The 23,737-nt window shown below is 41.8% G+C and overlaps 1 long non-coding RNA gene across 1 annotated transcript in view; it reads right to left on the bottom strand.

Moving 5' to 3' along the window:
* The window catches only part of LOC135975693 (uncharacterized), a 115,726-nt gene extending 99,321 nt beyond the window's left edge, over nt 1-16,405 (bottom strand). Inside the window, exon 1 of the long non-coding RNA XR_010592693.1 lies at nt 16,301-16,405. This is a non-coding gene — a long non-coding RNA (uncharacterized LOC135975693). The remainder of the gene's footprint in view (nt 1-16,300) is intronic.
* Nucleotides 16,406-23,737: the final 7,332 nt, after the last annotated feature.

Below are 23,737 nucleotides of genomic sequence, written 5' to 3'. Positions count from 1 at the left end.
CAGTGCAGATAACTTCTGCTACGTTTGTAGTGAAGTGACTTTTGCATCACAAAAGCGCAGTATAACCACTATAGCCTATCACCTTAATTTTGGCTGCAAAATTGGAGATCAGGACAAGAGGTGGGCCCCACACATATGCTGCAACACTTGTGCAACAAATCTTCGCCAGTGGTTGAACAGGAAAAGGAAATCTATATGCCTTTTGCAGTGCCAATGACTTGGAGACAGCCAACAGATCATACCAGCAATTGTTACTTCTGCATGGTGCCTCCAGTTGGGAAAGGTGTGTCAAAGAAGAAAAAGTGGACTGTGCATTATCTAAACATTCCATCAGCAATACGCCCAGTACCCCACGGAGGAGGACTGCTGGTTCCTGATGCACCAGAATCATTCTCACTTGAGTCAGACGAGGAAGAGGAAGAGGATGAAACTTCTAGTCCTGAACCATCAATGTCACAGGAACCACTTTTTCTCCCATCCTCCTCCTCTGAACCACACCTCATAACACAAGGTAAACTGAATGACCTTGTCAGGGATTTGGAACTACCCAAGAGTAAGGTAGAGCTGTTGGGCTCCAGACTACAGCAGTGGAATCTCCTGGCAAGTGATGTTAGGGTTTCCGTGTTCCGTGACCGTCAAAAGGACCTTGTCCCATTCTTCTTCATGGAAGGTGATCTTGTAGCTTGCAACAACATCGATGGTGTGATGGCAGCCCTCAACATCGTTCACGATCCAGATGAGTGGAGACTGTTCATTGATTCATCAAAGACGAGTCTTAAAGCTGTTTTACTGCATAATGGCAATGTTTTGCCATCAATTCCAGTTGGTGATGCAGTCTATATGAAGGAAACCTATGACAACATGAAACAACTTTTGAGGTGCATAAACTATGACTGACATCAGTGGCAGCTTTGTGGCGATTTGAAGGTTGTTGCTCTCTTGCTTGGTCTGCAGGCTGGATACACAAAGTACTGCTGTTTTCTCTGCGAATGGGATAGTCGTGCAAGAGATTCCCACAACATCAAGAAAGATTGGCCACTCCGACAGTCAATGGAGCCTGGGAGGAAAAGTGTTCAGCATCCACCACTTGTTGAATCAAGGAAGATTTTGTTACCACCCTTACACATCAAGCTGGGTCTGATGAAGAACTTTGTCAAGGCCTTTGACAAAACACAAGCAGCTTTCAAGTAACCTTGGAAATTTTCCACGGAGGTAAGTGAAGCTAAGATAAAGGAAGGTGTCTTTGTTGGTCCTCAGATTTGTGAACTTCTTCGAGATGATGCATTTGACCATGCACTGCGTGGCCAGGAAAAGACGGCATGGAAAGCCTTCCAGTTAGTGGCAATAAATTGTCGCAGAAACAACAAGGCAGACAACTACAGGTTGTTGGTGGAAAACTTCCTCAAGGCATACAAAAGCCTTGGTTGCAACATGTCACTAAAGATACATTTTTTGCACTCTCATCTAGATTTTTTTCCACCGAACTGCGGAGCAGTGAGCAACCAGCACGGCGAGCGATTTCACCAGGACATTGCAACAATGGAGAAACGCTATCAGGGCAAATGGAGCCCATCAATGCTTGCAGACTATTGCTGGACAGTGACAAGAGATGCTCCATTTAATGAATACAAGAGACAAGCCAAGAAGCGCCGAGTAGACACTGAATAGGACTAAACTATGTACATAATAGTTTTTTGCCTTTTGTTTCATAATAAATTTTATTTATATAACCCTTTTGCTGATTTTTAAAGTGTTACATAAACAGGACAGGTGAAATATCATGTAAAGCAACCATAAACACATGAAAAGACCTAGGTTTACGATTTATGATTAAAACTCTACTATCTACACAATATACATAGACATAAAATGTAAAAACTTAAATATCTTAGAAACAGTAGCCAATCAGTTGTTTTAATTGTCATATTTGAATTCAGCACATCAAAATACATAATAAATAGCACTTTTTACCTCTGAAGCAGACTACTTCTCAAAAATTGTAGATCAGTGTTATCAGTTGCCACACTAGTGTCAATAATGTATAAGCAACTGAGGAATAGTAAGTTCATCTTGCCGGGTCAAAGAAAAAAACCACTGGGTTTTAGTAGCATTGTTTCTGCTGCTGAGGGCAGTTTAAGATCGCCTCATTATTAAAAGATTGTAATCTCCGGTGGATATTCTTTACTGTATCTATAGTCTTTCATAGAACATAAGGAATGATACAGCAGAGATTGCTTATAAGAAATAGATAATTAATTCACCCTACAAGAATACAAATAGCAGTAATATTTATTTAGGTGAATCAGCAAACCATGCACTCTCTCAATTCAGAATGATCATGTACTTATGTGAGAAAGCTTGTGATCACCATGAAGAGAACATGGCCAGCTTTTCATTTCTATTTATGGTACCTCCAGGAACATGCACTGCCAACCTTGGGTACCGAGGTGGCATTTCCCCTGACACATCTGGCTAAATTCCCAAAGCCCAAGCAAGGAGACCTGGAATGAAATCAGGGTCTTGCTGAAGTCAATGGTAAAACAATCACTGTTTTCCCTGGGGTAGGGATTTCACCTGGCTGTTCTACCCTTCCTCCTTGGATCATAATTTCACCCTTTTAGACACCTTAGCTCATTTGTCAAGTGATCATCCAATTCTCTACCTACATTCTCAAGCTGGCATTTTTATCTGAGGTCAAAGCTAAAATGAGACAGACAATGGAAATCCTGGATTAAGGTATGCACCCTCAGCCCTAGAACCAAAGAACCTGGACAGAGCACAGACTGCCAGACCCTTAGCTGGAATAACTTGACAGAACTCCACCAAAGTGAATAGAGCTCTGCCGATTTACACCAGCTGAAAATATCACCCAGAGTCCTTAGGATGCTTCCAGAGGAAAGTCACTCAGACACATTGCACTTCCATGAATTCATATGGCCCACTCTGGTTCATTTCTTTTACCTTAAATGTGGTGCAAATTTAGGTCAGCCAATTTATAAGTAGCAACATAGAGACTCACAGGGCTTTGCCAACAATGCTTTTATTTCTAATATATGAGACATAAATTAGGAATATTTGAAACCTCATAGGCATCCTACTAGATTAATGGTAGCAAGTAATAAAGCAGAAGCATTGTTTTTAGAAAAAACTGTTTTCAGGCTCTTTGTCTTTCAGTAACCCTTAGTAAGTTGGATAAGCTTCATTTTTAAAACCAAATCAATGTAGCAATGTATTGTGCAGTGGGAGAGGATAGAAAGACCTAATACCGTCATGTAGGAAGGAAACTGAAAATGGTAATCACAGGACTTCCAATATTTTGGATTGAAAACATGTAGCAAAATTTATTCCTTTAGATGACATCTGTTTCCTCTACTCTCTCCTCCCATCACCACATTTAATTCTGAATTAGCATGTTTACAGGTTTTTTAATGAGCAGTGACATTGGCTTTATTGACCTCAAAGCAGCCTCCAATCACCACCATTGCCTTCAGTAGGCGGGTCTATTGGGGATCTTGGACTTCCAAGATAACACTGCATGCTCCAATGTGGTGGTAAACACTGCACTTCCTTTAGGAGTGACCCTAATTCTAAAAGAAACTTAGAATCTATCAATAGAAAAATACATTTCCATTGACATTCGAGATAGACATCTTTGATTTCTTAAGGGATTTGACCCAGCCTGACTGAAATGTCATCTGTAGGGAAACACCAAGCTTTTGTATTTACAGGTCAACCCTGACAGATAGTGTTGGTAACTGAAATGCTTGTCAACATAGAGCAGGGAAAAAAGTTCTTCTAAATTAACCACACCCTAGAGAATACTTTCTGCCCTCGAGATACTGCAGCAGAACATATCTTTACCATCACTGAAGAACTTACTGTAGGTTGTCGGAGAGAAAATTGAGACCATTAAAATTTAATACAGTTTCTAAAATGGCATGTGCCTCAGAATTATAAATTACATATCATATTACTATATGTCAATTGTTCTTTCAGTTCCAGCCACCATTTAGCTAATTGTCTGATCACAAGTAAAGATTTTATAAAGGTCAATTATAGACTTTCAGCAATATTTTGTAGCTTGTGATGGGCAATACTGTAAATTGTCTAATTTCCTGTTCCAGAAAATTTCAACGTTTTCTCATATTTAAAGCTGCAGTGTGTGAATTGAATGCGTAAGTCTAGAGATCACAATGAAATTACCATCTGAATATGCTGAAGTATAGTAACCACCTCATTAGCAGCATTTACCCATCATCATGGATTGTAATGTTATATGAATTTGGCCAATCATGAAGCTCAAACTCCCAAAACACAGGCCCTTAGAGCTAAATCATCATCATCATCATCATCTGTTTTCTGTAGTAATATGAGATCTTCTTTTGGAAAGCCCACAAAGAAATAAGGTCACATGGTCACACATGCTGATGTGACATTCCACCAGGGTGGGGGGAGGAAAAGAGACATTTTATATATATAAAAAGAGAGAGAGAGAGAAAAAGAGAGAGAGAGAGTATGTACACACACACACACACACACACACTCAGGAGTACATTACTATATATCCCTGAACAAATTCAAATGAACAGTGAAGAATATTAGGAATATATCTGTCTGGATTAAAGATTCTCCTCTATATGGAATATATAATAGAGCAAACTCTCTTATCCAGGCAGGCATATTGTATGAGACTACACAAAGGTCTGTACTGCAATCACAGCATATTAAAGACTAAAAACAGCTGGTGCAACAGCAATTTGCAGCAAAATATCTTTATAGATTGTGAGTATGATGCCACTAAAGCGTCTGAGATTCTACACGAGAATCAGTGCAATGTAGTGCATTGGAGAAAAAGCAAACATGCTGGGCTTGTTTTGGTTTTAATATTAGCAAACTCTGAATTTAAGCACAACAGGCAGCAATCGCCTGCATAAAGTTCAAGACATATTTATGTACCCATTAGCCAGATCACAGTTAATAAACCCTAACCTCAGGCAGGCAAGGTGAGTCTCCATCAGAGTTATGTACTGCAATTTACAGGAAATTAGAATAACTTACAATAAAAAGATAATATTTATGGCTACTGATGCACAGAAGAAAACACTGATAAAGCATAGAAGTCTTAAACACCAAAGCTGCTTAAATGAAAACCTATCAACCCCTCCAGCAGTTATGTGGTACAAATAATGAGTATCACATAGTAAGAAAGAAATATAGGTCTGTAATCCAAACTAGATCAGAAGCCTAATAAACCCCCCCAGCAAATACAGTCACACCCCAAAAACCTAAAGCCCCAATTCAGAAAGACAGTGACACACATGCTTCAACTTGAAACACATTCTTAAACCCCATTACATTCTTAAACCCCATTACTTAAAAGTTAATCACATACTTTCCTGAATTGGGGCCCAAGTCATTTTGGTCTCAGTTAAGACAATTAGAAGCACCAATGATTTATTGTGGATTTTCACATGAGCACCTTTGTCAGCCATCAAATTGCAATCTTCAGCAACCAATTTCTCTTAATAATTAGAGATCACCTGTTTGTTTCAAGCATGAAAACCCTCTCATTTTGAACCTTTTGGCTAAAATTAGATTTCAAGATTCAGAAAGAATCTCAATAGTTCATACAAATTTCTATGAAGTGCACTACACTTTACATTATTAAGGCATTTCAGACTAACTTTTATAGGGTTTAAATTCAGTTAACTTTGAATCTAAACCACCATTGGTTTGCTCTTCCATTTAATAGCCCACAGGAAAAGTGTGAAACAAAGGAGGGTCAGAATTCAATATGATCAGGGATCTTTTCAAGGGGCAAAATGCTATTTAAGCCACACAGAAAAGTTCTGTCTTAAGAGATACACAACATTATCTGCTTGGGATAGTCTAGTCTTGGGATCTGCTTGGCTACATTTAAATTTTGGAACATATTAGAACATCATTAGTAAGGGTTTTTTAATCATTTTCTTCTTCTTCCCCATAAAAGAAATGGACTACAGTATTCCCAGAACAAGCTTGCAGAACAAATTTAAATAAATAAAAGTTTGCAGTGTTGTTGTAGCTGTGTTGGTCCCAGAATATGAAAGAAACAAGGTGGGATAGGTAATATCTTTTATTGGACAACCTGCTGTTGGTGGAAGAGACACTTTCGAGCTTCACAGAGCTCTTTTTCATGCATGTTAATTACCCATTCTAGCATGTTTAATCTGAACAGCGAAGAATGGAAAATCATTTATATTACTGTGTGTTAATTTCATAGTGCTCTTTAACATTTGGACACATCAATACTATGGATGGCAGGCAATTTTCTAGAATGTTTTTGGTTTTAATTGACAATGCTTGAATGACTGTCCTGTGAAGTATATAGTCAAGAAAAGGCAGAAGTCGTTCTTAAATCAAAAGGTCAAATTTTTTACAAAGAACATGTGAAACTTTATAACCAGATTCAAAATGATAAGCAGACTTGCTACTTAGTATGGACAAACTGCTGGGAATCAAATTTTGTAAATCTTGTAACTCTTTCTGGGGTTCAGAGAATTTTTAAAACCATCTGAGTTCAAACTTTTTCCTGTCATTTAACTGCACGTTTTTCTCTAGCACTTTAACAGAGAGCCCACTCCAACATATCTGTGCTTATCTATCATTCTAGGACATGAATGAAAGTCCAGTGAAGCTAGCAGGTGTCTTTACATTGACTTCAGTGGGCTTTGGACTAGCCTTCTACTGATAAATGAGTATTTATCAAAGCCCTGATTATCTCTGGACAATAAAACTCAACTCCATCTTTTAAAACTGCTCTTTCTTGACATGTAATCTATTGTCAGCACTTTTTATTAATATGGACTATTACATAATATGGAGTATTACTGCACATATTGTTGATGTATCGCATTACCCATTTAATGAATCTAGACAACTTATGTTGTGTATAAATCTTCAAAATTTTTAATATGAGGAGAGAATAAAAATAGTTTTATGAGTCTTCAAAACTATAGTATATTTACATTGCCTGGGTATTTTACTGTTAAAAATCTGCAAGATGAGCAATGACTCAAATTCAGCTGTGTGTTAAATTGTGTGTCTGGAGATGTCCTGTTCCATTCATTGTGAACAGGCCAGTTATATTACAGAGAATCCAGATTTTATTTTACTTTTTTCCAGTTGGTGCTGGATGAAATTTAGGATATAATTTCCTCCAATGCCGTGAAACACTATCCACATCTTGCGTATTAAATTACACAAAATCAGCATACGGGATTTTATTTCATGCTGGATGCCTGGTCAAGTCTTTTCAGGCACATGCAATTAGAACAAAGGGGATCTGTCTTTACATAATGAAAGATAATTCAGAATCAGAAACATGTCACCCAGCCCTAATCTTCAGCAAGGTCACTAGTGTTTGTTACATGAAGAGAAATATTCACTTAAAGCAGGGCCAGCTCCAGCATTTCTGCTGCTCCAAGCAAAAAAAAAAAAGCCGCGATCGTAGATTAATGGTAGCAAGTAATAAAGCAGAAGTGATCGGCGGCGGCGGTAGTTCAGCGGTAGGTCCTTCGCTCCTAGAGGGAGTGAGGGACCTGCCGCCCCCGAATTGCCGCAGGTGCTGCCCCTCTCCCTTGGCCGCCCCAAGCACCTGCTTGTTAAAGGATGAGATAATTTTAAACAGTTCTTGATAACCAGGGCTGGCTCCAGGCACCAGCTGAGCAAGCTGGTGCTTGGGGCGGCAGATGTTGGAGGCGGCATTCTGCCCAATCCTAGGGTGGCATGGCCGCATTTTTTGTTTATTTGTTTGTTTTGTTCTCGTTCCCTCCAGCAGCCCTGTAGCGGGCGGCAGCGCGAAGAACCAGAGCACCCTGCAGAGCAGTCCTCTTCCTTCCTTCCCCGCCGACCGGAGCAGAGCCCTCGTGGCAGGAGACGATGCAGCAGGAGGGGCCGCGTGGCAGCGCCCCTGCTGTAGCCCTGGCCTCCCCCTTCTCTCTCTCTCCCTCCCGCTCCCTCCCTCCCAGCCAGTCCCCCTGCACCCACGCTCCGGCCGCACCGCAGGTTTTTTTTTGTTTTGTTTTGTTTTTTTGCTTGGGGCGGCCAAAAAGCCAGAGCCAGCCCTGTTGATAACCATACACATAGATCCAGGATTTCTTTCCCTCTTTTAGTTCTCATACAAACATCGTGTTCATTGTTGCGGATGTGAAGAAAATTCCACCTTTTAGTCATGCTTCTTTAAAAAGAATATTAAATAGATAAGCGTATCAGTCTGTCAAGCAGTTGACCAGATCCTGCAACAACTTGGGTATTACCTAGGATTTGCTGTGGAAGGCTGCTGCCTGAAGAAATTATTGAAAGACAGCTCATAGGGATAGAGATGATTTCTGCACTGTAGTTTATAGGTTGTGCTGATCACTGTGTTAACACACTATGGCTGTTGAGAGCCCATCCCCACCACTTGTTAACATGGTTGTGTACCTCCCCGCCCCCCCTTTCAATTATAATGAATGTGAACAGGACAACTCAGGTTTACTACCATGTTAAGGGAAAGTGTTACAGTAGTTCCTTCATGCAAAGTGGCTATTGAATGAATCTACTGTCTGAGCGCCTTTACTCAGTCTGTATGCCAGTGGGAAGGATTTAGCCCTATAATTTCAGATTGTGTACTAAAAAATACACCTTTTACCAAGGACAGACGTGGCCTTTTTATACAAAACCCTGCATTTACTTTCATGAGCCATACCAGATTTTTTTTTAGGGGGGAGGGGCAGGCGGCGGCAGGGAGGAAAACTTAATGGTTAGGATTTAATTTTGCATATTATTTGCTGTGTTACCAGAAGATAACACACCATGACCCCACAGATAAACTGTGTGGCCATTTCCAGTTATTATTTCTTATGGAAACAGGGACATACAGTTATCAAGAGCATGAGCAGCAGAGTGGGCTAAATTGTACTGGCTAAGAAGTTGCTGCACATCACCATGGTAGATGTTCTTCCTTCATAAACCTCTACTGCAAATACATTGCTCATAAGCTTAGATTTTAAGAATTGGCAAGTTTTCAGCAATAATGTTTTAAAACTGCCAGAAATTGTGTTAGAGTTAAAAAAAAATATTCCACCAGAGATCTCCAGTCTGAAGTCCACCAGGTCTCAGAATTTTGGCCTCAAAAAGCCTATGAAAAAAGCAAGATTACAAATACCAAGATATTTGTCTTAACTCAGGCTTTACTTGAGTTCCCACAAAATTCAAACACACAGCACACAGCCTTCGCAACCATTAATGATGCAGAAGAAAATACAGGAATGGTAAAAAGAGGCAGCTTCATACACTGAGAACATTTCTAAGTTGCCTCTTCCTTCACAGAGCATAGGTGCAAAGTGTACACATCAGCATTCAGTGGAGTGGCATTACTAACCCCTGAAAAACAAACAAAGCACACTGATAAATACGCCCCTTTATCCAAATAAGCAGAAGTATTATATAAACAAAATGTAGTAATACACAAAAGATACTGTAAATTTATATCAATTTCGGCCAAATCGGTGTTTGAGAACTGCTTTTAGCTAATTCAGGGCAATGCTAAGCCACCTGATTCAATGACAATTGTCTCCAGAATTATCTCTGGCTATTATAGATCCAGCAAGAACCATGTGGACCAGAGTTCAGTGAAATGAATTAAGCTGAGTGTGAAGCAAACGCAGCAGTTACAGAATGTGACTTTGACACAGCAGCATCCCAGAGAATGACTTTATGAAGTATTAATGAAGTGTGTCCACTGTGGCAGTACAGAAAAGAATTTAACCCGAGGGAATATAAAAAACAGCATCTCCCTATAATAGGACGGAGACAGCCATTTTTCTGTGTTTCTAAGCATAATGAAATCACAGCCAGTGGTCAGGCACCAGACTTCAGATGGTTGCTGCATGAATAATGGCGGCACCCATTGTTGCAAGAAGTCTTTAAATATAATGAAGTAACATTTTAGGGAAGTGTTTTGTTGTGGGTTTTTGTTTTGGGGTTTGGTTGTTTTGGGCACACTTGTTATTAGTACTACTTGCTGTGAATATCACTGTGAAAGGTCACTTGAATCCTGCAGTTCACAGCATCACAAACTGCTGGCTCAGATAAAGGCATCAGACTGTGGAAGATAATACGGTCCTCCTAAGCTACACCCCTTGATCCCTACATGAGAATCATAATTTGCCCAGCAAGGATTGCAGCAAAAGTCATCAATATTTCCCTGTGAATGTAACCCCAAGTTACAGAATACATTCATTATACAACTGTATACACAATGCTAGTGTGTCTAAGAGGGGATGCGCAGCGTAGCCACGCTGTATCTTTATAGAGAAAGCCAGTAAACCACAGTATGCCATAAAAACCTGAAGCTGCTGAAACTCATCCCTGCTACAGCCATGCGACATTCACATTCTGAAATTCTCAGCTGCTTATTAATATCTCCTTATAGTTTCAAAGAGCACATCACTTGCCCCCATTGGCATGGGGAATAAATTGCTACTTTTCAGCTTCATTTGTTTTCTTGTCTCTCTTTTTTTCTTAAGTGCATTTATCATCAAGCTCTAGAAATAACTCAGTTTAAAATACCATGCGAGCAAGTACACCCAGAGCACACCCTGGCTGCCTTCTGATTGAAACAGTGGGAAGGCCTCCCAGGATTAGCTTGTCTGCAGCTGGTCAGGTCCTAGGTTAAGGGGCTGTGTCAGAGCATTCACATTCACCTTTCCCATTAAATAAAAATTAAAATAAAATAGAGTGTGATTTTCCCCCCCAGAGGCAGTAGTTCCAGTGATCTAAGGGCATTTCTACACAAGCGCTTACCGTGCAGCAAGCTGGGGTGTCAATCTACAGTGTTCACCGCACGGTGCACTAACTGTCCATGTGTACCCTACTGATGCTTATTAAAATTTCCCTTGTGGACTCTGACATGCTGTGGTTTGAAACAACAGTAGCACATGCACAGTAGAGAACTTTCAGTGTGCATCAGCAGGGTGCACACAGATAGCTGGCGCATGGTTGCTGCAGCACTATAGAGTGACACGCCAGCTCACTGCACAGTAAGTGCTGCTGTAGACATGCTCCTAGCTAATACACCAACTTCCTGGAATTGCAGAGTCAAATCCCAGCAGGCTCAGCCCAGCCCTGCATTCCTCAGAGGAGAAATTAAAATGAGTACCATACAGTTTATTATATGTGCATAGAATCATAGAACTGGAAAGGACCTCGAGGGATCATCTAGTCTAGCCCCCTGCACTCAAGGCAGGACTAAGTATTATCTAGACCATCATCCCTGACAGGTGTTTGTCCAACCTGCTCTTAAAAATCCCCAATGATGGAGATTCCACAACCTCCCTAGGCAATTTATTCCGGTGCTTAACCACTCTGACAGTTGGGAAGTTTTTCCTAATGTCCAACCTAAACCGCCCTTGCTACAATTTAAGCCCATTGCTTCTTGTCTTATCCTCAGGGGTTAAGAACAACAATTTTTCTCTCTCCTCCTTGTAACAAACTTTTATGTACTTGAAAACTGTTATGTCCCCTCTGAGTCTTCTCTTCTCCAGACTAAACAAACCCAATTTTTTCCAATCTTCTTTGATTGGTCATGTTTTCTAGACCTTTAATCATTTTTGTTGCTCTTCTCTGGACTTTCTCCAATTTGTCCACATCTTTCCTGAAACGTGGCACCCAGAACTGGACACAATACTGCAGTTGAGGCCTAATCAGCATGGAGTAGAGTGGAAGAATTACTTCTTGTGTCTTGCTTACAATACTCCTGCTAATACATCCCAGCATAATGTTTACTTTTTTGCAACAGTGTTACACTGTTGACTCATATTTAGCTTGTGATCCACTATGACCTCCTGCTGCCTTTCCGCAGTACACCTTCCTAGGGAGCAATTTCCCATTTTGTATGTGTGCAATTTTCAAGTGAGGTCTTCGAAAGCTAGGTCTTGTCTGTTCAAGATCGCATACCACTTTACAGGGGGGAAAGGGTTGTTACTGTTGTCCTGGACCAAAATATTCCTGCACCTCACTGTTTTGCTTTACAGTTCACCACTTGGGTACCACCCTCTTCACCAGAGGCTGTATCGTCAAACCTAAGCCTTCAAAAAGAGGAGCCCAGTCCCAAAAATACACTGAGATTGCCTTAAAGTTTTTTGTTTTTTTACACTTCGGTTCTTTTTATTCACTTTGTCGGTTTTGAACCTTCACAATTTATGCTTTTCTGAACAGCCATTAGGGCAAGAAACTTTAAAAAAATGAAAGTTGAGATTTTTCACATTCACATGATTCCAGGAGCTGATGCTCTAAGAAAAAACACTAACTCCTGCAAGATGTGATAAAAATCACAAGAGTTGACAATTATGCAGGTGACTGTATTTTAATTCTGTAGAGCTCATGGAAGCTTTTTGGGAGTCCCCAGAATGAAAGGAAACATATAAAAAGACAATATTTTATCCTAAAGGATCTCAAACACTTCACAAATCCAATCATGCAACTAATTCCAGACACATACATTTGTGTAGAACTCCATCGGTCCACAAGTCAAAGTGTCCCTGATTTTGCCTCTTTTGACATTTAACATATGATGAATAGTTTTTAGCATTAAAAAAATTCATAGCAGAACACAAACCTCATTCATTTATGCAACTGTCAGTCTAGTCTCTTAAGGCATTTTTCTGGAGCTCTGTGTAAGTTAGCCTGTACAAAGACTGCTGCCATATCTGAGCATATGTTTGTACAGAAAGAAATCATTCAGGTACTTTTTAGAAACGCCGTACTACTGAAATGCAGCCACCTCAGAGGCAGAAAGCAGCAATAGTGTCCAACTCCTCAGAGTTTCACTCAGGCTTTGTCTCCACTGCTAAAAAGGTATCTTTTTCCTTAGGTAACTAATGCACATAAATGTTCATGAGCTATCCGGAGGTAAAAAAACACAGTAAAGACAAGTGGTGTTGTAGCTATGTTGGTCCCAGGATATTAGACAGAGGTTGGTGAACTAATAGCTCTTATTGGACCAACTTCTGTGGACTGGACCAACTAATCTGGTGAGAGAGACGAGGTTTAACGCTTATGCAGAGCTTAGTGTCATCTCCCACGCTTGTCTTTCACACCAACAGAAGTTGGTCCAATAAAAGATATTACCGCACCCACTTTGTCAGAGGAAAGACAAGGCACTTCAGTTTTATGAAGAGGTAAATTAACCGAGGTCAATCCCTGGAGGGGATATAGGGCTGTTTACCTCATGGTAAATCTAAAGTGCCCTGTGTTTTTACCCCAGGATAACTCACACATTTATGCACATTAGTTACCCAGAGGTAAAAATCACACCATTTTAAGCAGAGAAGACAAGACCCTAGAAATGAGACCCTAGTAGACAGTTAAAGAAAAAAAATTGCTATTCCCACTATGTAATATTCTATTGTAGGGCCCTTTTCTGTACACACACCTTTACCAGTATAGCAGATTCACTGTGGGAAATATGATTTTTATGCTTCAGTCTTAAGAGCTGTTCCTCTCAGCCAAACCACTGACTCCTGAGCAGTTCTGCCACCCAGCACATCTGATTCCAGACAGAGGAGAGGTAGCAGGTTGAAGAGATCAAAGAAATAGATATCATAGGTGCCGGAACTAGGGGCAGGGCCATCTCTGGGAGGTGGAGGTGGGACAAATCAGCCTCCCCACTAATCTCCTCGTTGTCTGCCCGGCCCACCCGCTCCTCACTTCCTCATCCCCCACCGCCCTCCTCCTCGCCATCCTCCTGCCCCTCACTTCCTCACCCCGCTCCCGCCCACTGCTCGCCTCCCTGCTAGTCTCCTTGCCATCCATCTGACATGCCCCTCTCTCCCCCCCCCCAGTCTGCTGCTCTCCTCCTTGCTGTTCGCCCACCTCCTCACCCCCCTCCCCCCTCCCACCTGCCACAAGCCTCTTCACCTGAATATCGGGACAAATGGCATCCCAATTGTACGTTGGTCGGGATGCTGGACAAAGGTCTAGATATCGGGACAGTCCTGAGTTTATTGAAGCATGGGGCCCCCCCAAAACATGAAGCGTGGGGCAGTCACCCCAATTCACCCTATCCAAGGGTCAGCTCTGACTAGGGGTGCTGCAGCACCCCCTGGTTTGAAGTGATTTCCACTATATACAGGGTTTACAGTTTGGTTCAATGGCTCTCAGCACCTCCACTATAAAAATTGTTCCAGCATCCCTGGTAGAGACACTGTAAGCAATACTGCAGGGAGTTAAGAGAAAGCTGGTAGCATCGTCACTGCCCAATACTGCCACACAGGGTGGTTCTATGCAGGTCTTCCCACTCCTCAGGCCACAAGAAAGCAGCAAACTTGATCTCAAAGTGAAGAAGAATATCCCACAGGTGTTTCTAAAAAGTAATGCCAGTGGAGTCAGTACTGACCCAGAGGCATACACAACTTGAATTGGTTCTCTAGCATTTCTTTATTTCTTCTAATTAGAAATAAGATTTCTCACAATCACAAGCAACATGGCACTGCACTGAGAGTTGGACTGTATTTTCAAACAAAGCATCTAATTATGCTTCCATATTATTGTGCTCAGACAATTGTGGACACAATGGATAGAATATAATTGCTGAGGTGGCCACTAAAAGACAACTTGTATCTTATTTTAAAAAGCCCTCTCTACAAACGTCAATGTACTACACATAGATTCTGCCCTAAAGCAGACATGATTAAAAGAAGGGTATTCCAAATACTCAGATTTTTGTTGGTTTACGAGTTACCTCCAGAGCCTAAGCCTTATGTGTACTGTAAATGCTTGACCTGTAAATCAAAAACATCCATGGTGGGGGGAGGGGGAAATGAGAGATAGCCTGCTTACGTCATAAATGCATTTTCACAGTTGCCTCCAACATACAGAGTATATAGTTACTGTCACTCCTGCAGAAGCACTTTGAAAACCCTACAGCCAATTGACTAGTCCAAGACCTCCACAGTACTAGTCGCTACTAAAATAGTTGTATTTCTCAGAAAAACCATACTGTGTTCCTGTTTTACCATTCCACCTTCAGATATCACATAATACAAGAATTCTGCCAATCTCTGGGATTTCCAGATATACCAGCACTTTCAATGCTTTTTTTAAAATGTATATGGACTGATTTCGGTCTAGTTTCATTTTATTATTTTTTGGGTGGAGTTATTATCTTCTAAAAATTACATTGGCCACACAGATCTTTGCACTATGATCACTGCTAAGGGGATAAAGTCATTACTACTGTTAATATTACAATGGGTTGCAATTAGGGGTCACTGATGTAATCACCAAAGGTGAAAATCCCCTTAAAAAGAGTTAAGATGCTATTCAGTAACCGCATCTAGAATCTTGATAAGTAGATTCAGTGGTTTCACAGCTCTCTCATGCACTAACACTAAAACTTTTTTCAGTTAAAGAGGCTACATTTGGTCTCAGCTGAGGAGTTCTGGACAAGGGGGTTCCTATGTAAACAATTCTGGTGTTGAACAACTGCTGCTCTGTGTAAATCAGCAATGCAGTGAGATAACCTGTAGAGAGAGAGAGAGAGAGAGAAAGAGAAACAATAAAGCTGTGGGGCAGAAATGTCTGGACCAAAATCTCTGAAGTAGGGAGTAGACCGAGTACAGTCTGTTACTATCTCTGTTCAAGGAAACAGCATACATGTACATTTGGTAAATAAACAAGTTACACTAAAGAAATACCTGACTCTGCATCACTGATTTCTGCTCCAAACCAGAAACTGATCTGCAAGGTCCTGAAAATCTGCTACCACACAACAAAGGAGCAACATTTACCTATGGTACATTGAACGCATACATCGAGCTTTACAAACATAACATAGCCACTGTCTGGAAGCACTTACAAAATAAGGCTACAGAACTATATGTGGTCACACCACTGAGAGTGTACAGAATCACACTCAAGCTAATGAAGCTGTGCAGGGGTCACACCATGCGGAGCAGTTTGCAGAATCAGAGCTTAATACAGATAACCTAGTACATGATATGCAACAATAATTCAAACACATAGTAACAAAGGAACAAGCTGAGGTGATCAACAGTGGAAAGCTACAAAGCAGGAAAGGATGAGATGGGGTAGTGTTTACTCCACAGATAACATGGGCAGACACCGAGAGTCAAGCAGGTGAGTTGGCTTGTTAAAACCAGAAGAAAAGGTACTTTAGAGATAGCTGAAATCAATTATTTAACTAATATTGGGTTTAACAACAGCAACACAGACATAATCCAAACCAGAGAAACATGGGATAGTTTCTTTCCGTTACCTAAGAGTAGTAAAAGTCTTATTGCAAGTTAGCAGTTGAGAGTTCCTTTCTGAAGTTCTGCATCCTCCCTCTGTGAAGCAGTTACCTACATTGACTTTCTCCTAGTAGCTTGCTACTGCAATGTTTTTAATATCTCAGAAGGCACCTGTTGCTTCAGATTTCCACTAATTGGTAAATGCTGCACCTGTGAGTTTCAGTTAGGCAAGCCAGGTTTTAATGGCTACTAGTAGCCAGAAAATAAGTGGGCAATTTATACAATCACCACTTTGGATAAGAGGAGAGGGAACAAAAGGAAACAAATGTTCAAAGGCTTCTTTTTCAATAAGTGACATGAACCTTTTAGCTGGGCTACAGCCACATTCTATCATTCAATGAAATATGCAGTTACCCCTGTGCAAGGGGCATTTTCCAGAAACACTGGGGGGTGAGGAAGCTATGCTGCAGCAATTTAAGAAGAAAGGATGTGAAAGGGGAGGTATCCTATTCGTATTGCATTCTGAGGATATTAACCCAGAAATCTGACCTTCCCAAAAATCTAAGTAGTAGATCCATGGGAGAGATACAATATCAGGGTGTCTACTGCAAGTTTAGCCTCCTGCTTGCCACGCTATCACTTTACTTAATTCCATTAGAAATGGGGATGATTTATTTGTCTGGAATTTGAAGCCAGAAGTGCCTCCTTTGTACTAGGAAAGGCCATTTTGGAATGCGAGTATGCCTGAGAATACTCGTCGTTTTATAATGTCACACAGCACTCATAGTGGCAGAAGGGCAGTATTGCAGGCTCCTACTGACAAGGAAAATACAGTATGTTTATATTCTGCTGTGGTGATTTTCTCTGCTGCTCCCAAAATTAAGTGTCCCTTTGGGGTTTAGCACCTAGCTTTTACTGCTTTCCAAGAAGGCAGTAGCTCCACCCTCCTGAAAAGTTCAAAGATTTCTGAATGTGCTTAATAAGAGCTGATCAGATATATAAATATATTTCTTTTTGTTTATATGGTTCTGTGTTTTAGGGGTTTTTTTAAGTGAACCTTTTTTAATTTAAAAAATGTTTTCTTTTTATGGAGAAAAACATCTTTTCAATAGAAAAAATAGGGGGAGGATGGAATAAAAGTGGGACTGAAAGTGGTGTTTTTTCTCCAACAAAATCAAAAATATATGAATTTTTTTTGAAAATTTCTACTGAACACTGAAAAATGCCAACAAAAGCTATGATAGTAATCAGAACCTTTGTTTATATCAAAAGCAATAAAAATGTGCAATAAAAAAGGTGGCATATAACTGCATTGATCAAATAGATGTAGTAATTTACTTCATAAAACCTTCATAAACTTTAATAAACATTAATATTATGTAGAGTCCTTTATGAAAGTCCATAACCTTTCTGGAAACTGTATTAATCTCTTCTTTATTCAAGAGATATATTTGTTTTGTTTTTGGTTTGCATGCTTTCCAAGTCTGCAGAGCAACTTCCACAAGTAAATTCACCCAGTTTCAAAACTTACATAATTTCTAGTTTAAATATATTAAATAGTTTTTTGATTATGTGCATTGGATTTCCCTGTGAAACACATTTTCATTGCCATAGTTAAAATGTACATCCATATAAAGCACACTAAATAGCAGTTCAGTTATGTTTGATAAATTTCTATCACAGCAACCCTGTATAATGGGATGTGTAATATGTGGTTTTTTGGTTTCTTTTCAACGGTCTTAATGTGACATTGAATGAATTCAGTAGGCATGAATTTGTAATGGTCCTCTGCTAGGAGAGAAGGGTGGGTAGAGGAATCATTTTGAAACAAAAATTTCCAAATACAGAAAGTCCATGAAAAATGCTGAATAAATAAATACTATTTTGTTTTTGAAACCTGCAGGTTAGCTTAAAAAATTGTGAAATAATTTCAGAAAAATAATTTAAAATTTTCAACCAGTTCTATTTAAAAAAAGAAAACTACAGGAAGGAGGTGAGTTTTTGACTCCATATAGTAGTGCACGGACTTAGTTCTACAGACTGGTTAAGGCACCTGGTCACACACAGCTTTTTAATAAGGTTTCTGTTTGTTCCCAAGCCCTGTCATGTGGCCCAAAAATACTATTGGAATTTAAAGTACTGTAGATGGAAATAATTTTACAACTCTGAAACTGATGGATAGTCCAAATGATAGTGCACATGAAATCAACACAGGCCTCAGAGGTAACTTATAAAGAGAACCTATTGCTTTCAATATCTCATTTGCTTTCTCATAAAGCATGCTTCAGAATTTCCTTTTCCATGACTGACTTGTCTGCCAACAAATTTACTGAATGCATGGCTCCTGCTGCAGTTAGCATGGTGTCTGAGAAAAAAGTCCTTGATCAGTGAGTGCCAGACTAACATTATGTGGCTCATTTTCTTTCAAATGACAGTGCCTCCATTTTAACACAGTTGCTTCTCACAGGGAATACCAAAACCACCCACCCCAATTGTGAGTCTAGTAGCAGGACAACTCAAAATCATTTTCAAACTGTGTGTGTAAATAAGAAAAAAAAATTCCTGCACATGATCAAATAAAAATATTGAAAACTTTAACAAATGGCTGAATTGAAAGAAAATAGAGACTGCTTACAGCATATGTGTTATATTACTGAGCACCTAAGTTAATACTAATGGCTCTGAGTGGAGTGGGATCTCTGGGAAGATGTGGGAGAAGCAGATATTGCTTTTGGAGGGAAAAAAATCAACATTAAAGTAACGCTATGTTGAATGCCCTATTTATGCTTGAGACAAGGTGGGTGAGGTAATATATTTTATTGGACCAACTTCTGTTGGTGAGAGAGATAAGCTTTTGAACTACAGTACACCCTTGCCATAACAACAAGGAGTCTGGTGGCACCTTAAAGACTAACAGATTTATTTGGGCATAAGCTTTCGTGCCCAAAAAGCTTATGCCTAAATAAATCTGTTAGTCTTTAAGGTGCCATTGGACTCCTTGTTGCTTTTGTGGATACAGACTAACACGGCTACCCCCTGATCCTTGCCATAGTGAACTCCTGGAGATCAAAGCCATTTGTTTGCTATAGCCAGGGGTCCGTTACAGTGAGAGACAGCCCTGGGCCTTGGCCTCCAGCCAAGGCCCCACAAGCACTCTGCCCCAGGACCGGAGGAGCTCTCTGACCACCCTGGGGCTGAAGGAGCACTTTGTCCTGGCCCGGCCCCAGGGCCAGAAAATCTGTCAGCCCCCTGCTACAGCCCAAGGGCTGGAGGAGCTCTCAGACCCCCAGCACGGGGGGGGCGGGACTTGAGGTGGGATCCAGGGACCACGCTCATTATAGCCCAAGGTTCGCTATTGGGAAGAGCTTTATAACGAGGGTCTACTGTACACAGAGCTCTTCCTCAGGTATGGGAAAGGTCTCAGTGTCACAGATACATACAAGATCAGACAGATAGAATATGTGCTAACTACTTATGCTAAACTAAGGGCCGATTCAAGGTGAAGTGGCCCATTAACGCCCCTATAGTCATAGGACAAAAAAGGGGGTTTAGTGGGTTACAGATTGTTGTAATAAGCCATAAATTCAGTGTCTTTATTAAGACCACGATTTTTAGTGTCTAGCAAAGTTATTATGTTAAGCTCCCAGTCTCATCTTCTGGAAGTGTTATGCAGGTGACCTGAATGGTCACCTTGAATTGTCCCTTAGTAACAGCTTTTGCTACAATTTTGGCTACATAGCTTCATTTGTAAACTTATGAGTGGAGTCTGTGAGTGGAGTTGCATGCCGGGTATCATCTTTCTCCCACAGGACAAAACAGGGAAAACCTGCATAGAGCTTCACCACAAGAGTGGGATGACCACAAATGGTGTCTGCTAAGCCCACACTCACACTTTTTCCCCTAAAGCAATGGTATTCCATGCATCAGATGCCTGTTTAATCCTGTTTAAATTAGAGGGATGCCACAGAACAGCATCCAGACATATAGGCAAGGGCAAAAAAAATATTACCCATAAACCCAGGACTAGTACAAAGAACTATCTGAACAAGTGTAAGTCTGAGGTTTCCTGCCCACTGGACAAGGAGAACAGGGTAAACTGGAGGCAGACTAAGGGTATGTCTACTCATAGATACCCATGGCTGGCCTGTGCCAGCTGACTTGGGCTCGCAGGGCTCATCATTGCATTGCCAGTCACTGGAGACATTAGCCAGAGGAGCTGAGTGGGAATGCAGTCTTGTTTATTCATGCACGTGAAGCAGCACTAGCAATAGTATGCCTGCTTCCCCAGAAAAATCCCATCCATGTTCCTCAACTCTGAATGAGAAGAAAGATTTTTGTGAGGTTCAATTATCAGGTTCATTCGATAATTTGCCCTGTTCCTGTTGGTGGGGATGTCAACAGGGATGCCAATTGTGATGATTCCACTGTGCTAGGTAGAAACTAGATTGTGTGGCCTCCATATTTATTTCAGTCACTGCCCATATGGTATAGATTTGAATCAGCAACCTAGAAGTGAAAGGTTGTATGGATGAAGTAAAATGTCTCAGGTATTCCGTATGAGGAGTCATTTTTCACTAACCTTCTAGAATGTTCTGGACCTTTGTAGAATTTTGTGGAACCTTCCAGACTTTTCCTTCAACCTCCTAGAACGTTGTGGAAGTGCACTTGTGTTTTAAGACTTGATTGCCGATGAGAGACTGACATGCCTTGCTATTTGATCACATGAAAATGCCATTGGCCAGTCTTTGGATCTCTCTGATGATGTGCTTCAGTTCGCAAAGGCGAGAAAAGCAAGCTTTTGAACTAAATGACTAGGGTTAACATTCTAAGGCTGTCATCTACAGTAACACTATTTAATACTGGTCTTCCCAATGTTGGTGCACAGTTCAATTTCTTGATGTTAGTATATTTCAGTTAGACTTAAAATTAAAATAAGGTATTCAAAAGTTTAACAAATGGAGGGGGATGTAACGGTACACACTGCACCTCTCCGGATTCGGCCCCTTGGCCTTTCTCCTCTGTGAATCAGGGACACTTCAGTCTGGTGCAATACCCATGTTCTTTATTTGTGATCAGTTTCCCCACCACTAGTTTCCAACTATATACAGGCTTTACAACTACTTCGCCTACCACAGGCCTGGCCAGCAACAGACTAGGAGGCTCCTACTCCCTCTGAGCTTGACTCCCCCTCTTAGACCCCCCGCCACTTCTCTCACTTCCTTCCAGCCTTATAGCTCCTGCTAATGAGGCTGGAAGGTGTGGTCAGTTACCAGGCAAACACAGGGCAGTTCGCCCAACCCCAATCCATTCTCCCTGATTGGGGCTGGAGTGGCAGGAGCTCACTAAAGGCTTCTCCAGCAGTACCCTGCCACACACCTCCCCCCTTAAGCAACAGCCGGCGGGCCTGGTCTGGCCATTTCTCCCTCTGCCTGGAAGGTTGCTCCGGGGGAGCCCACTATTTTCCACTAGGTGATCCCCGGGCTGAGGCTGTGTCCACTAAGCCCCTCTGGGGCTTCCTCCCCACCTGCACGGAGATGGTGGCCAGTCCTCGCCCCTTCTTCCGCCCTCCACCATTCATCCAGTCCCAAAACTCAGCTAGTCCACACTCCATTTCCAGGCAGTCCCGGCATGTGTGTCCCGGCTGCCCACATCACCAGCACACCAGCTGTCCCGGGTAACTAGGGGCTTCCTTAGTCTCTTTCCTTTCTATGGGCTTCTCCTGGAGGCCCTGGCCTACCCGACCCTCTTTTCGAGGAAAATCCGCCTCCGCGTATTCCTCTGTCAGTTTAACAGCGGCCTCCACTGTATTCGGCTGGTGCCGCCGGACCCAGACTTGTAGGTTTTCTGGGAGGCCCTGCACAAATTGTTCAAGGATCACCTTGTCCATAATCTCTCCCACCATTTGGGTGTCTGGTCTCAACCGCCGAGTAGCTCAGTCCATGAGCTTCTGGGCAAAAGCTCGGGGCCGCAAACCCCCTGTCCACCGGGCCGCCTGAAGCTTCTGTCAGTACTTTTCCGCTGACAGCCCCATCCAATCTAGTACGGACACCTTCACCACATCATAATCCTTGGCCTGTTCATCACTTAACGCCATATAGGCAGCCTACGTCTCACCAGCCAGATAAAGGGCCAGTTGCAGGGCCCAGGTTGCCTTGTCCCACCCGGTTCCCATGGCCACCCACTCAAAAGTACCTAAACCCAAGCCTGGCCCGCGGCTGCCATCACCTTCCTGGGGACTCACCAGCCTGTGCAGAAGCTGCTGCTGTACCTTAGCCTGCTCCCTGATGAAGTCCTGGAGGGTCTTCTGTTGCTCGGCCTGCCAGGCAAGTAAGGCCTGCCTCTCCACCTGGTGGGATTGCTGGAAGGCCTGCAGTGCTTTCTGCATCTCCTCTTGTTGCTTGGCTAGCCACTGCACGTTTCCCTCCATCTTCGGGTTACCACACCCTGGTCATGGGTGGAGATCCCAGACAAGCCCCCACACGTAACAGGGTACACACTGCATCCCTCTGGATTCGGCCCTTTGGCCCTTCTCCTCCATGAATCCGGGACACTTCAGTCTGGTGCCACACCCATGTTCTTTATTCATAATCAGTTTCTCACCACCAGTTTCCAGCTATACACAGGCTTTACACCTGCTTAGCCTACCACAGGCCTGACCAGCAACACTCTAGAAGGCTTCTCGTCCCTCTGAGCCTGACCTCCCGCTCTTAGTCTCTGTCCCCCCTCCCCTTTCCTTCCAGCCTTATAGCTCCTGCTAATGAGGCTGGCAGGTGTGGTCATAGGCAAACATAAAGTGGTTCACCCAGCCCCAATCCATTATCCCAGATTGGGGCTGGAGTGGCAGGAGCTGATTAAGGGCTTCTCCAGCAGCACCCTGCCACAGTGGGGCACCAAAGACGCTCCTCACTTGGGGCGCCGTTTGGTCTAGGGCTGACCCTGGCAGGAGCAGTACTGGTCACTTAACAGTGTTATGTTATGTTACATATGTTACAGGAGCAGACTGCTGTGCATAGATTATATTCTGTTTGGGGGCATGCAAACTGATATCTAAATTCCCACATAGGAAGCAAGGTGAAATAGTTCCATCTGAGATTTGCACACACTACCATTTATAACTCGAGTTACCCGTTCTTCTTAACCCAACTAATACAACCATATCTCATTATGCTATATATTTCCCAACAACTGCTTGAAACATCACCCTTAATACAAAACTGAAACTTACATACCCCCCACAAAGAATATCAATTAGGAATGTCTACAGAGGGAATATTTATTATGAGAAAATTGACTTAAGCATTTTGAGACAATGCTAATTGCACCAAATAGAAGGCAAGGTCAACGATATGTGATGAATGCTTGCTCTAAGGTCATCATTGCTGTTGTGAGCTGCCCAAGGGCAATATTGCTATTATGAACTGAAATTCATTTTTCTTAAAAATCACTTTTACTGCAAGATTATT

The sequence above is a fragment of the Chrysemys picta genome, chromosome 14 (genome assembly GCF_011386835.1).
Source record: "Chrysemys picta bellii isolate R12L10 chromosome 14, ASM1138683v2, whole genome shotgun sequence".
NCBI lineage: Eukaryota > Metazoa > Chordata > Testudines > Emydidae > Chrysemys > Chrysemys picta.
This window is presented reverse-complemented; position numbering and strand designations above follow the sequence as displayed.